The sequence below is a fragment of the Bison bison genome, unplaced genomic scaffold, assembly GCF_000754665.1.
Source record: "Bison bison bison isolate TAMUID 2011002044 unplaced genomic scaffold, Bison_UMD1.0 scf7180017864210, whole genome shotgun sequence".
NCBI lineage: Eukaryota > Metazoa > Chordata > Mammalia > Artiodactyla > Bovidae > Bison > Bison bison.
In genome coordinates, this window is record NW_011494782.1 from 1,175,276 (window position 1) to 1,188,102 (window position 12,827).

At 35.6% G+C, this 12,827-nt stretch overlaps 1 pseudogene; it reads right to left on the reverse strand.

Moving 5' to 3' along the window:
* Positions 1-1,135: 1,135 nt before the first annotated feature.
* Positions 1,136-8,878, reverse strand: LOC104992093 (annotated as a pseudogene).
* Between the last annotated feature and the right edge of the window lie 3,949 nt (positions 8,879-12,827).

The window sequence follows — 12,827 nt, forward strand, 5'->3', positions numbered from 1 at the left end:
ACATTGGTTGCATACATATTTACAAATTGTCATATCCTCTTGTTAATTTCTTTGTCACTAGGCAATGTTCTTGTGTCTTTCTTTATAATCATTGTTTTAAAGTGTATTTCATCTAAGTATAGCTACCTCAGCTATATTTTGGTTTCCATTTGTATAAAATATCTTTTTCCATCCATTCATTTTCAACATGTATGTTCCTTTACAGTTCAAGCTGACACTGTGATCAACATAAAATAGACTGCTTTACATATGTTACTGTATATATGCTTTGTGGTAACTACAAAGCAAAATGATGTTTAACTGATACTGAAGCTGAAGCTCCAATACTTTGGCCACCTGATATGAACTGACTCACTGGAAAAGACCCTGATGCTGGGAAAGGTTGAAGAAGGAGAAGAAGGAAACAACAGAAGATGAGATGGTTGGATGGAATCACTGACTCGACGGACATGAGTTTGAGAAAGCTCCGGGAGCTGGTGATGGCCAGGGAAGCCTGAGGTGCTGCAGTCCATGGGGTCGCAGAGAGTCGGACACAGCTGAGCAACTGAACTGAACTAAACAAAGCAAAAACCTATAGTAGATACAAAAATGATAAAGAAATCTAAGCATACCACTAAAGATAGCCATGATACCACAAAGGGGAAGAGCAAGAGAAGAAGAAAAGTACAGAGAGGAACTACAAATTAGTCAGAAAATGATGAACCAAATGCCAATAGAAGCATTTCTTTGAGTAATTTCTTTAAATTCAAGTGAACTAAATTCTCAAATCAGCAGACATAGAGTAGCTAAATTGATAATAATGAAAAACAACAATGGCAACAATAAGACATATATGCTGTCTACAGAAGACAGTGAATTATTTGAGTAGTGGAATGGGATCCAAATAGAGCCAATGATATTTAATTCTCAAAATCTTTTGACTAGTGTTTTTGTTGTTGCTTAGTTTTTATTTCATAATCATAAACTTAAATCTGCAATACAGCTAAACTTAGATTAAGATAAGGAAAATATGGAACTCAAAGAACTTCAGTGAGAACAAAACTTATAAGATATATTGAGCAGATGGAATTGAAGGGGTGCTCTCATCAGCTATAAAAGGGATGTTTTGATGGTTAAGACAAAACACAAGTCAAATTTATGAGATTTGTACACAGTCAGCAATGGTGATCTTCTTTCAGGTTTTGCCATTCCTGGACTCAAAGCATTCCATGGCTTCCACTATATTCATGCTTTCACCTTGCCAAAGACTACAAGCTTTGGTAGTAGTCTTTCAACCACTCGGTCTTGACAATGCATGTCAAAAACTGGAAACTGTTTGTCTAGGGGCCAGTGTTTGCCATGGACAAGGTACTAGGACCCACATGTTACAGGATGAAATTTTCATCAATTTTCTCCCCATAGATGAACTCACCACTAGTGCCATTATGGCATGTGAAGGCCCCACCCTGGCATATAATTACAAGAATTATTCTGTGAAGGCAGGAACTTTTATAATCAAATCCTCTCTCCCCAGTGCTCAGAATATGAAGGTTTCTGCTGTCTTTGGAAGTTTGTCTGCAGCTAGAAGGAGATGCAGCAGAAATGTCAAAGAACTCAGAGGGGCTGACCATAGCTGGGCAGCATGGGAGGCTGTGGGCTGGCAGTGTCTGCAAGGCCTGGAAAAGTGAAAGTGTTAGTGTCTCAGTTGTGTCTGACTCTGAGACCCAGTGGACTGCCAAGCTCCTCTGTCCATGGAATTCTCCAGGTGAGAATACTAGAATAGGTAGCCATGCCCTTCTCCAGGGGATCTTCCCAATGCAGAGAACAAGCCTGGGTCTCCCACATTACAGACAGATTCTTTGCCATCTAATTCTTTACCACCAGCAAATCCCCATGCCAGACCTGTAGGTAATGTTAGAGAGACCATTCCTTTTCACTTGTGCTGCCAATAGAGAGGTCCAACATTGGGGGAAGCATGTCTGAAAATATCTCAGACATGTGAAAGGGAAAATGAGGGAAAATACCCTGAATATATTCACTATCTGTACATCATATCTCACACAGAGCTACTATTACATTTTTTTTTTTGTTGTTGGTTGTTTGATTTATTTTCTCTTGTTTTATTCAGCTTGAGCTGGTTGTTGTTGTTGTTGTTTTGGTGACTTGCATCTAAAAGAATCCTGACAGGAGCACATTAATGACTATAAGTTTTTAATTATTATTTGAAACTCTGGACTGCATTATCAAGAAATTTGGAGATTTTAATCCTGAGCAGAGAAACTCTAAGAGCAGGATAGAGTGATCTCATTGGGTCCTGGAAATTATTCTCTGACAAGCTAAGATATAATGACAGCAATACTGCTATTGGAAGTGAAGCTAATTGAGTTTCCCATTCTACCACTTCTTCAGTGGCATCCTGATCTTCACGTATAGTTAAGTGGAACCAGATAGGACAGGAAACTGGGCCAGATAGCTAGTGATAATTATAAATCTACTGACTGCCTTATATTGTGTTTTGTGACAATTCCATTAGGATGTATCAAACATGGTTATTAAATGCTAATTTGTATGAAAACAAATTTAGATTATAGGATCTTGCTCTTAGATTAAATAACCAAAAGGTCTGATACAATTTATTTCTGTTATTATCAAGGACATTTATATTCAAGAGACTAAATTTTGTGTGGAGGATACAGCAGTAAGAAAAAATAGTTATAGAGCTTACAATCAAGTGGAAAAACAGAAAATGAAACATAGGGTAAAGTATATAAGGGATTGAATTTTCCACATCTGTTCCAATTTTCTTCTAATGGCTTTCCTGTACAAATTCTGAAATTAGTAGATGCATTTTCTAGTCTATCTTGATGCCAGGGATTTAGATGTAAATGTGGTTCAAATCAATTTTGTTGCTGTTGTTCAGTCACTGAGTTATGTCCTATTCTCTGGGACCCCATGGACTGCGTACACCAGGCTTCCCTGTCCTGCAGTATCTCCCAGAGTTTGCTAAAACTCATGCCCATTGAGATAGCATTGATAGTGATGCTATCTAACCATCTCATTCTCTGCTACCCTCTTCTTTTGCCATCAATCTTTCCCAGCATCAGAGTCTTTTGAAATGAGTCAGCTTTCCACATCAAGTGGACAAAGTATTGGAGATTCAGCTTTAACATCAGTCTTTTCAATGCATATTCAGGATTTATTTGCTTTAGGATTGACTAGTTCAATCTCTTTGCAGTCCGAGTCTTTTCCAGCACCACAGTTCAAAAGCATCAATTCAGCTCTCAACCTTCTATATAGTCCAACTCTCACATCCGTACAGGACTATTGGAAAAAGCATAGCTTTGATTATATGGACTTTTGCTGGCAAAGTGATTTTTTGCCATGAAGTGATGCAACTGGATGCCAGGATCTTAGTTTTTTGAATGTTGAATTTAAACCAGTTTTTTTTTTTTTTTTTAAATAGCATTTAATATGATGCACTCTGCATAGAAGTAAAATAAGCAGGGTGACATTACACAGCCTTGTACACATTTCACAATTTGTAAACAGTCTATTGTTCCATGTCCAGTTCTAACTGTTGTTTCTTGACCTACATATAGATTTCTCAGGAGACAGGAAATGTGGTCTGAAATTCCCATCTCTTTAAGAATTTTCCACAGTTTGTTATGAGCCACACAGTCAAAGGCTTTAGCCTGGTCAGTTAGGCAGAAGTAGATGATTTTTTTTTTTTTTTTCTGGAATTATCTTGCTTTTTCTATGATCCAACAAATGTTGGCAATTTGACCTTTTGTACTTCTGCGTTTTCTAAATCCAGATTGTACATCTGAAAGTTCTCACTTAAGGTACTGTTGAAGCCTAGCTTGAAGAATTTTCAGCATAACCTTGCTATCATGTGAAATGAGTGAAATTGTATGGTAGTTTGAACATTCTTTGCCATTGTTCTTCTTTGGGATTGGAGTGAAAACTGACAGTCCTGTGGCTACTACTGAGTTTTCTAAATTTCCTGACGTATTGACCGCAGTGCTTTAATAGCATATTCTTTTAGGATTTGAAATAGCTCAGTTGGAGTTCCATCATCTCCACTAGTTTTGTTTGAGGTAATATGTCCTAAGTCAAGGCCCACTTGACTTCACATTCCAGGATGCCTGGCTCTAGGTGAGTGACTACACCATTGTGGTTATCTGGATCATAAGACCTTATATAGAACTGAACTCCATTGGAAAGGAATGGAAATTGCAGGAATGTGGTGTCCTTTCTGTTGCTGTATGTTGTAGCAGGCAAGGTATTGATTTGGAGGTAAAGACTGGTGGAAGTTTTTATCTTTGAGTCATGGATACGATTATATGTCTTTTCTCCCACAATTTTTATTTTCTAAGTATCTAAAGATCTCTTTAAAATTATTATTGCTCAAACTATGTTAATTAGACTCTAACAGATTTGGTATTAGATCTAATCCCTTCAATCTATTTGTCATTTCCACTATATAATCATAAGGGATTTGATTTAGGTTATACCTGAATAGTCTAGTGGTTTTCCCTAATTTCTTCAATTTAAGTCTGAATTTGGCAATAAGGAGTTCATGATCTGAGCCACAGTCAGATCCTGGTGTTTTTGCTGACTGTATAGAGCTTCTCATTCTTTGGTTACAAAGAATATAATCAATCTCATTATGGTATTGACCATCTGGTGTTGTCCATGTGTAGAGTCTTCTCTTGTGTTGTTGGAAGAGGGTGTTTGCTATGACCAGTGGGTTTTCTTGGCAAAACTCTGTTAGCCTTTGCCCTATTTCATTTTGTACTCCAAGGCCAAATTTGCCTGTTACTCTGGATAACTCTTGACTTCTTACTTTTGCACTCCAGTCCTCTATGATGAAAAGGACATCTTTTTTGGGTGTTAGTTCTAGAGGGTCTTGTAGTTCTTCATAGAACTGTTCAACTTCAGCTTCTTCAGCACTACTAGTTGGGGCATAGACTTGGATCACTGTGATATTGAATGGTTTGCCTTGGAAACGAACAGAGATTATTCTGTCATTTTTGAGACTGCACGCAAATACTGCATTTCAGACTCTTTTGTTGATTATGAGGGCTACTCCATTTCTTCTAAGAGATTATTGCCCACAGTAGTAGATACAATGGTCATATAAATTAAATCTGCCCATTCTAGTATATTTTAATTCATTGATTCCTAAAATGTTGATGTTCACTTTTGCTATCTCCTGCTTGACCATGTCCAATTTACCTTGATTTATGGACCTAACATTTCGTGTTCCTATGCAATATTGTTCTTTACAGAATCAAACTTTATTTCCATCACCAGTCACATATATTTTGCCTTTTCATACTGTTCATGGGGTTCTCAAGGCAAGAATACTGAAGCAGTTTACTGTTTTCTTCTCCAGTGGACTATGTTTTGTCAAAACTCTCTACCATGAGCCATCAGTATTGGGTGGCCTTACATGACATGGCTCATAATTTCATATTTATAACTAATAAGTTCCAAATCTGAAGGAAAATTTTACACATCAATGGTTTCAGAGAGGAATTATGAGGTTTAAAGTCATATTTGTCATTCTTAATAGTGATTAGATATAGAGGAGACTTGAGGTCAAATATAAATACAAGCTACTACTCTTTGTGCATCTTAATTTCTCTCATCTAAGCCATATGTGGTATTTCATAATACAAAATAACTCAGAACCCTCCAACTTCTTCCTGTCTTCTCTCCCATACTTTTATTTTTAAAATGAAGTCTCCCACATGCTCCTTTAATGGAAGGGAAAGTGATCAGAATGAGACTTTTCTCTCTAGAGGAGGTGAAATGTTGGTTCTCAGCGAGAATAATTTTGAGTGGGAAATGGCCGAAGTTTCCTTTGTTTTTTGTATCTCTATTTTGAAGGAAAAGTTGATAAATGGATCAGGAAGGGCAAAAGGAATGCCATCTCTGTGAAGGAAATTTTCTTCATCATGGTAGTTATGCTGGTCATAAAAAAAGAAAGGAAAAGTTAAAATGCAGAAACAAGAAAATAGAACCTTATTTTTATTGTCAGCTTGCTTAGTATTTTATTTCTTTTGAAAAGTATTTAGTTATGTATTACCATTTTTAAACTTATTTCCTTATCATTGATGTTCTTTAAGAGTCTCTGTGAAAAGCCAATTAAGTTTTTCCAACCAACTGGCTACCAATGTATCTTTGAAGGACAGTTACTAAAATGAGGATCTAGAGAATAGAAGTCAAGCCAGAATTTCTGATCTCTAGTTGAAAGCACCACCTACTGGGTAACAGAAACATCTACTGCTTTTAGCATCTCTGACCACAATGTCAGTAAATGAAACCTGAGTCAAGAGGAAAGTCTAACAAAATTATAATTCTGTTTATAGAAAAAATAAATTCCTTCCATATGATTGTATCTATCTGCAAACAAAATGGCAAAAGAAACTTCTTGCATCATTTGAATTATTCTTTCTGGCATTCTTGCCACAAAAATCATGATTCCTAAAACTACTTAGAGTTTGAATAAAAACACTCAGGAAAATAGGTTTTCAAAATCATAGAACATTCTGTCAATAAATGTAATAATTCTTGAGCAATCTTTGAAATGACAGGAACATTATCAATGCATTTCCTACCTAGTCAGGAGGTATTTGATTCTCAAGTCACACTATTTTTTCTTTTATAAGCCAGGAGAATGATAAAGAGAAATTTCATAGACACATTTTGACAAAAATGAAGAAAATAGTTTTCACAATTCTATGAGTCCTAAAGGCTTTTCTTTTTACTATCGTTGGTGATGGAAAATTCCAAGTTATCCCCAGTTTATCTGGCAAACGAATATGAATCACAAATGCATTTAAATATGAACATTCTCAGGTGCAATTTAGATCTGATGTTGACAAGTACAATTCAAGGATTTTAGCTATAGCCTAAAACATTGTGAACAGACTTTTCTTTTTAGCCAAGTACAGTGTTTTGCTTTGAATAGGAAATTACTCTGGGAATTTTTACTATTAATTGGTAGAGCCTGTGCTATCATACTGTCTGTTCAAATAGATTGTGAAACTGAGAGAAAATTCAATACCACTGAGCAAGACTCTGTTAAATTCAGAAAGTTGTGGAACAATCAATCAAACAGTTAATCAGAATGAACTCAGAAATAACTTGTCCTTTAAAATATCTGAGTCCCAATATTCATCACTGTCTTTAATGTATAATGATTATAGTGCAGTATTGCATTATCAGAAATTTGTAATTTCTTATTACACCTTCCATTCTAACTTCCCTCTTTCTTAGCTATGTAGTTACAAGAGTAAAGAAAACACAGAGGGATGGTACGGGGACAGAGGAGGGAGGAGGGTTCAGGATGGGGAACACATGTATACCTGTGGCGGATTCATGTTGATATATGGCAAAACCAATACAATATTGTAAAGTTAAAAAATAAAATAAAATTTAAAAAAAAGAAAACACATAAAAATAGTTAATCATACAAAATCTAAATTTCTTTATTTTTTCATTGTGGATAGCATGTCTTCCTCTAGTTTGGATAATATTCATTCAATATCAAATACTTATGAGACAGGTTATGCGATTTTTCCACTTCTTTCCCCTTCTCAGTGTTTCCTCTCTAGGAAGAGCCATTCACTGACACATCAATGATTTAGAATCCCACTTGTGATTTAGGTAATATTTTAAATACCAAATTTTTAAAGAAAGTGCCAGGTAACTTCTGTTAATCCCTGTTTCCTAAAATATTATTCTCTTCAACAAACTTACTCTCTTCCACCTCTCTTTTTCTTCCATCTCCTTTACCAAGTTTTCCTCTTTAATCTCACTGCTAAATATAGGATTTCTTCAGAATTTGACAAAATGGAAACTCTTTACTTATATGATTGCATCCATTCTTACATATTGTGTAGAAATTCTGTACTGAAAGTGTCGATCGCTCAGTTATACGATTCTTTGCGAGCCCATGGACTGTAGCCCACCAAGCTCCTCTGTCCATGGGATTCTCCAGCCAAAAATCCTAGAATTGGTTGACATGACTGTCTCCAGGAGATCTTCCTGACTCAGGGATCGAACTGAGGTCTCCTGGATTGCAACCAGATTCTTTACTGTCTGAGCCATGAGGGAAGCTCTATACTGATAATACCCAAATGTATGTTTCTAGACTGTTCCTCTCATTTGAACTTCAGATACACATATACAGCAGCATAATTGATGGATGTATTTTTCAATATTTGAAGGCATTTAACATAAAACTTTCTAATTTTTCTACTATCCTGCCCTTACCCTCATTCTCCTTACCCAAATCTGCTACTTCACCAAACATTCTATCCCCATCAATGGCCCCCACCCTTAGGTATAGAGAAAAAAACTATAGCATCATCCTTAACATCATCTTCCTGGCAACATATCAGACCACCAGCAAATCTCCATTAATTCTATTGATATATCCAAAACATTACAGACCTGTCTGTTGTCTATTTCACCACTGTCTCCTTGTTAATCTGAAGTCTCAGAAGAGAAGCTTAATAAGTATTTGTTAAATACGTTTATATATGACTGAATCCAGTCAGTTAGTCAATTCCCTTCAAGTCATGCCAATCCTCTTCTTCCCTTACACATATAATTCTTTGTGCTTCTTATCAGATATTTCACTCTGAAAGACTGAATTTTACTTTCTTTCTTCATTTCTGTACTTTTACCAGTTCTCAAATTCATTGAGAATTTCTCTCTTGATATCCAGTATCTAATTCTTATTCTGAAAACCGAATTTTAAATATCTATTAAAATAAATTAAGTAGTTAAAATAAATATCCCAAACAGTGGTAACCTAACCCTTTCGGTCTCCACCAACAACTATTCTTTTCTTGCTATTTGAAAGGTTGCCAGTATGAGCCATGAACGACGCTGGGATTCTTGGCCTGCACAGGTGAGGAATTCAATCTGGGGCCAGTGACGAGACTTAATCACTCAGAGCTTTTGTGTGATCAAGATTTATTAAAATACAAAAGATGTAGAGAAAGCTTCTGACATAGACATCAGAAGGGGACCAAAAGAGTGCCCCCTTGCTAGTTTTTAGCAAGAAGTTATAAACCTATTGCTATTGCTAAGCCACTTCAGTAGTGTCCGACTCTATGCGACCCCATAGACGGCAGCCCACCAGGCTCCCCCATCCCTGGGATTCTCCAGGCAAGAACACTGGAGTGGGTTGCCATTTCCTTCTCCAATGCATGAAAGGGAAAAGCGAAAGTGAAGTCGCTTAGCCGTGTCCGACTCTTAGCGACTCCATGGACTGCAGCCTACCATGCTCCTCCACCCATGGGATTTTCCAGGCAGGAGTACTGAAGTGGGGTGCCATTGCCTTCTCCCATAAACCTATTAGCAGTTTGCTAATTAGAGAAAAGAAATGTCTCAAAACTCAGAGAATAGCACCAGGTCCCTCACCCACAACATGCATTTTGAGACAACATTGGCACAAGGTGAGTCATCCTGCTCCATAAAACAATTGACATGATTCTTGAAGAAAGGCAGATTTCCAAGCAAATATACAGTCTCATAAACATAGCTTAAGACAACATTTCCATGAATAAAACATACTGGTTTGTTGAGTATGGGTTCTGAGTCTTGAAGAAAAACAGAATCTAAGGTAAATACGTAGTTATTCATCATAGCTGAAGAAAAAATATTTCCATAAGAAAAACACATTGGTTAGCTCAAGGTTTGAGAAAAGTTAAGTTTAGGTGGAACCAGGTGTCATCATGGCAATATAGAATTTTAGAAGAAACCTTTTAATTTTGTATATGAAGTGAAGTCGCTCAGTTTTGTCTGACTCTTTGCAACCCCATGGACTGTACTACCAGGTTCCTCAGTCCATGGGATTTTCCAGGGAAGAGTACTGGAGTGGGTTGCTATTTTCTTCTCCAGGGGATCTTCTCGACCCAGGGATCGAACCTGGGTCTCTCACATTGTAGGCAGATGCTTTACCATCTGAGCTACTAGGGAAGCCCAATTAGAAGGGGAAAAAATCTGACACTGGTAGTTTGTTTCTTCCTGCCTCTTTAGAGAGAGATTAAACAACAACAACAACAAAAAACTTCTGATGCTTGCAGTCTATTTCCTCCGTTTGGAGACCCCTAGCCTTCCTGCCTGTTACCCTCTCACTGATTATTTATTGTCCTAACTTTTGTAATAAGTATTTCCTTCATTTTCAGTTTCAACAATTATTAAGAAAAGTATAAACAATGCAATTGAATTTTCACTATTGTGGTTTATTTATTCTTATAATCTTACTGTGCATATTCTTTTTTAATTTGTATAATTCACTCAACATTTTATTACAGATGTGGTCATTTTGCTTTGTGTAGTATTATCTAATTTATTTCTGTTTCAATATGAAATGCCATTGGGCAAAATTAATACAATATTGTAAAGTTTAAAAAGAAAAGAAAAGAAAAAAATTAAAGTATTAAGTGGATATATTTCTAGTTATATTTTCTATGACTATTCCTAGTTATGTTTGCCTTCACTTCCTTTTCAGCTTTTAGTCAAACTACTTTTTTCCCCTAATGGTAAAATCATTGGAAATGGCCTTATTCTTCTGCAGTTTCAAATTAAATATAGCAATAAAGTCACAATTAAGAAGAAGATTTTGTAACCCATGTTGATGATCTTGATCTTTACATATTTTTCATCTTTAACATTGACAGTGTAATTTCTAAGTATGCTGCAGAACTTTAAATATTGTCAGCATTTCCTTAAAGACTAAATCATAATTTCACTTTTTTCCTCGTTTGCATCGTGTGTTGTTGGAAGTTAGTCTCTGTTCAAAATGAGCAAATATTTTCTAACAAAACAGTGTTTATTTTCTTGTTGACAGTTATGTATAAACAATAAATTGGAGAATAAATAAATAAATAAAGAATATATCACTTCTTCTTTTTATATCATTTATTCTTATTCTTTTTAAATGATCACTTGGGTTATTCTGCTTTTAATTGTTATCAGTGATATTGAAGGAGGAAACAGTCAGAACAGGCTCCATCTTGAAAGCAAGACTCTATCTTGGGCTGGAATGTGGTCTTTGAGTTATATGCCCAGTATCTATGGAAATGACATGCCAACTGGAAAATCAGACCCCCCCAGTGGAAGAGCCCCAGGGCTCATACCTAGAGTCTCCATCACCTAAAAGAATATGCTAATTATCTGTGTAACCAAATATAATAATAAATTCTATTATTCTTATTGGGGTATGGCCACAGGCCTATTGATAATTGTCCACTGTTAACTACCTAGGTTTAAGGCATACGAATCACGAGTTTAAGGCATACAAATCATGGATTAACTTTTATGGTGTCTTTCTTTTCCTTTGTTCAGACTAGTTTCAGAGAATTTGGGGAGGTGGGTTTGGGCATGTACACTTAGTATATATAAGATTTCCACAAAAACTGGTCGGGGACCTTGGCTAAGAGGAAACTCTGTAATAAACTGGTGTAATAAACTGCAGTCCACTATCTGTATTGTCCTTCTGAGTGAGTTTGTTTCCCAGAATGCGTGGCTACAACAATATGTCAAAAAAACATTCTTGGATGTGTTTGCTCAGCTATTTGTATACACAAATATCTCTAGGTTATATGGAGACATCAGCTTTCAACTTCATTAGATGAGCCAAGCTCTTTTCCAATTTATAGTCTATCTAGAAATGTAAAGGAGTTCTCCATCATCAATAATCCTTATTATTTTCATTTTTTTGCCAGCCTAATTTGTAGAGTGGTATCTCTTTGTGATTTTGTAATTTATATCCATGATTATTAATGCTTTTTTTAAATGTGTTCTACTCATTGTATAGGGGACCTATAAAAGTCATGTGCCTATTTTTTTTCAAATGTTCTTAAATTTTTCTATTGATATGTAGAAATTTGTAATATATTCTGAAGCTTTTTGTCAGTGATATGTATTGTTGATATCTTTTTCTTATCTGTGTCTTGCATTTTTCTTTCTTTAAAATGTCTTTTGAATTAAAAAGATCTGTAGTTGAGTAAGCATTTTGTATATCTTATTTAAGGAACCTTACCTTACTCAAAGTAAGGAATATATCATTTTTTAATGTATATTTAAAAAAATCTTCATCATTTGGGTTTACAGGAATATTTTTAATCCAACTGCAGTCAGTTTTGGGACAGAATGACATTGTAGTCCAGTTAGCAATTTTTCTATTGGATGTCATATTATCCTAAACAATTGATTTAAAGATGTCTCAATTTGTTCAGTTCAGAAGCTCAGTCGTGTCCAACTCTTTGCAACCCCATGAATCACAGCACACCAGGCCTCCCAGTCCATCACTAACAATTTGTTACTGAGAAACAGTAGACATTTGTGTTGTACATCAAATATGAAGTGAGAAATATTTGCTGAATTTAAACATGAATTGAGACATACTGCTTTCAAACAACGATACAATTTTTGCTAGTGACTTATTAATAGAAACTTAAATAACCAAAAAATAGAAACAAATTGGAATTTTATATGAAGGGATATTAGAAAGTCTGTTTAATGTAAGTGATGCTGGGAATATTGAGATTCTGGATAAGTAAGAGAGAGATAGTGATACATAATCAGAAGATGAATGGATTATAATTCATAAGATACAGTTCATGTTCCACATTCACCCCTATTACTTATATAGTGGTCAGGAAAAAAATCATTTAAGCTCAATGAGCTTCAGTTATTTTTGTTTTGTTTTGTTTTTGGTCTGCAGAATATCAGCAGAATCTGAAGATTGAGATAAAGGTGATAGAAACTCCTTAAAATATAAAACTTCACTAATACTAAAGCGGTGGCTGCGCGGGCAC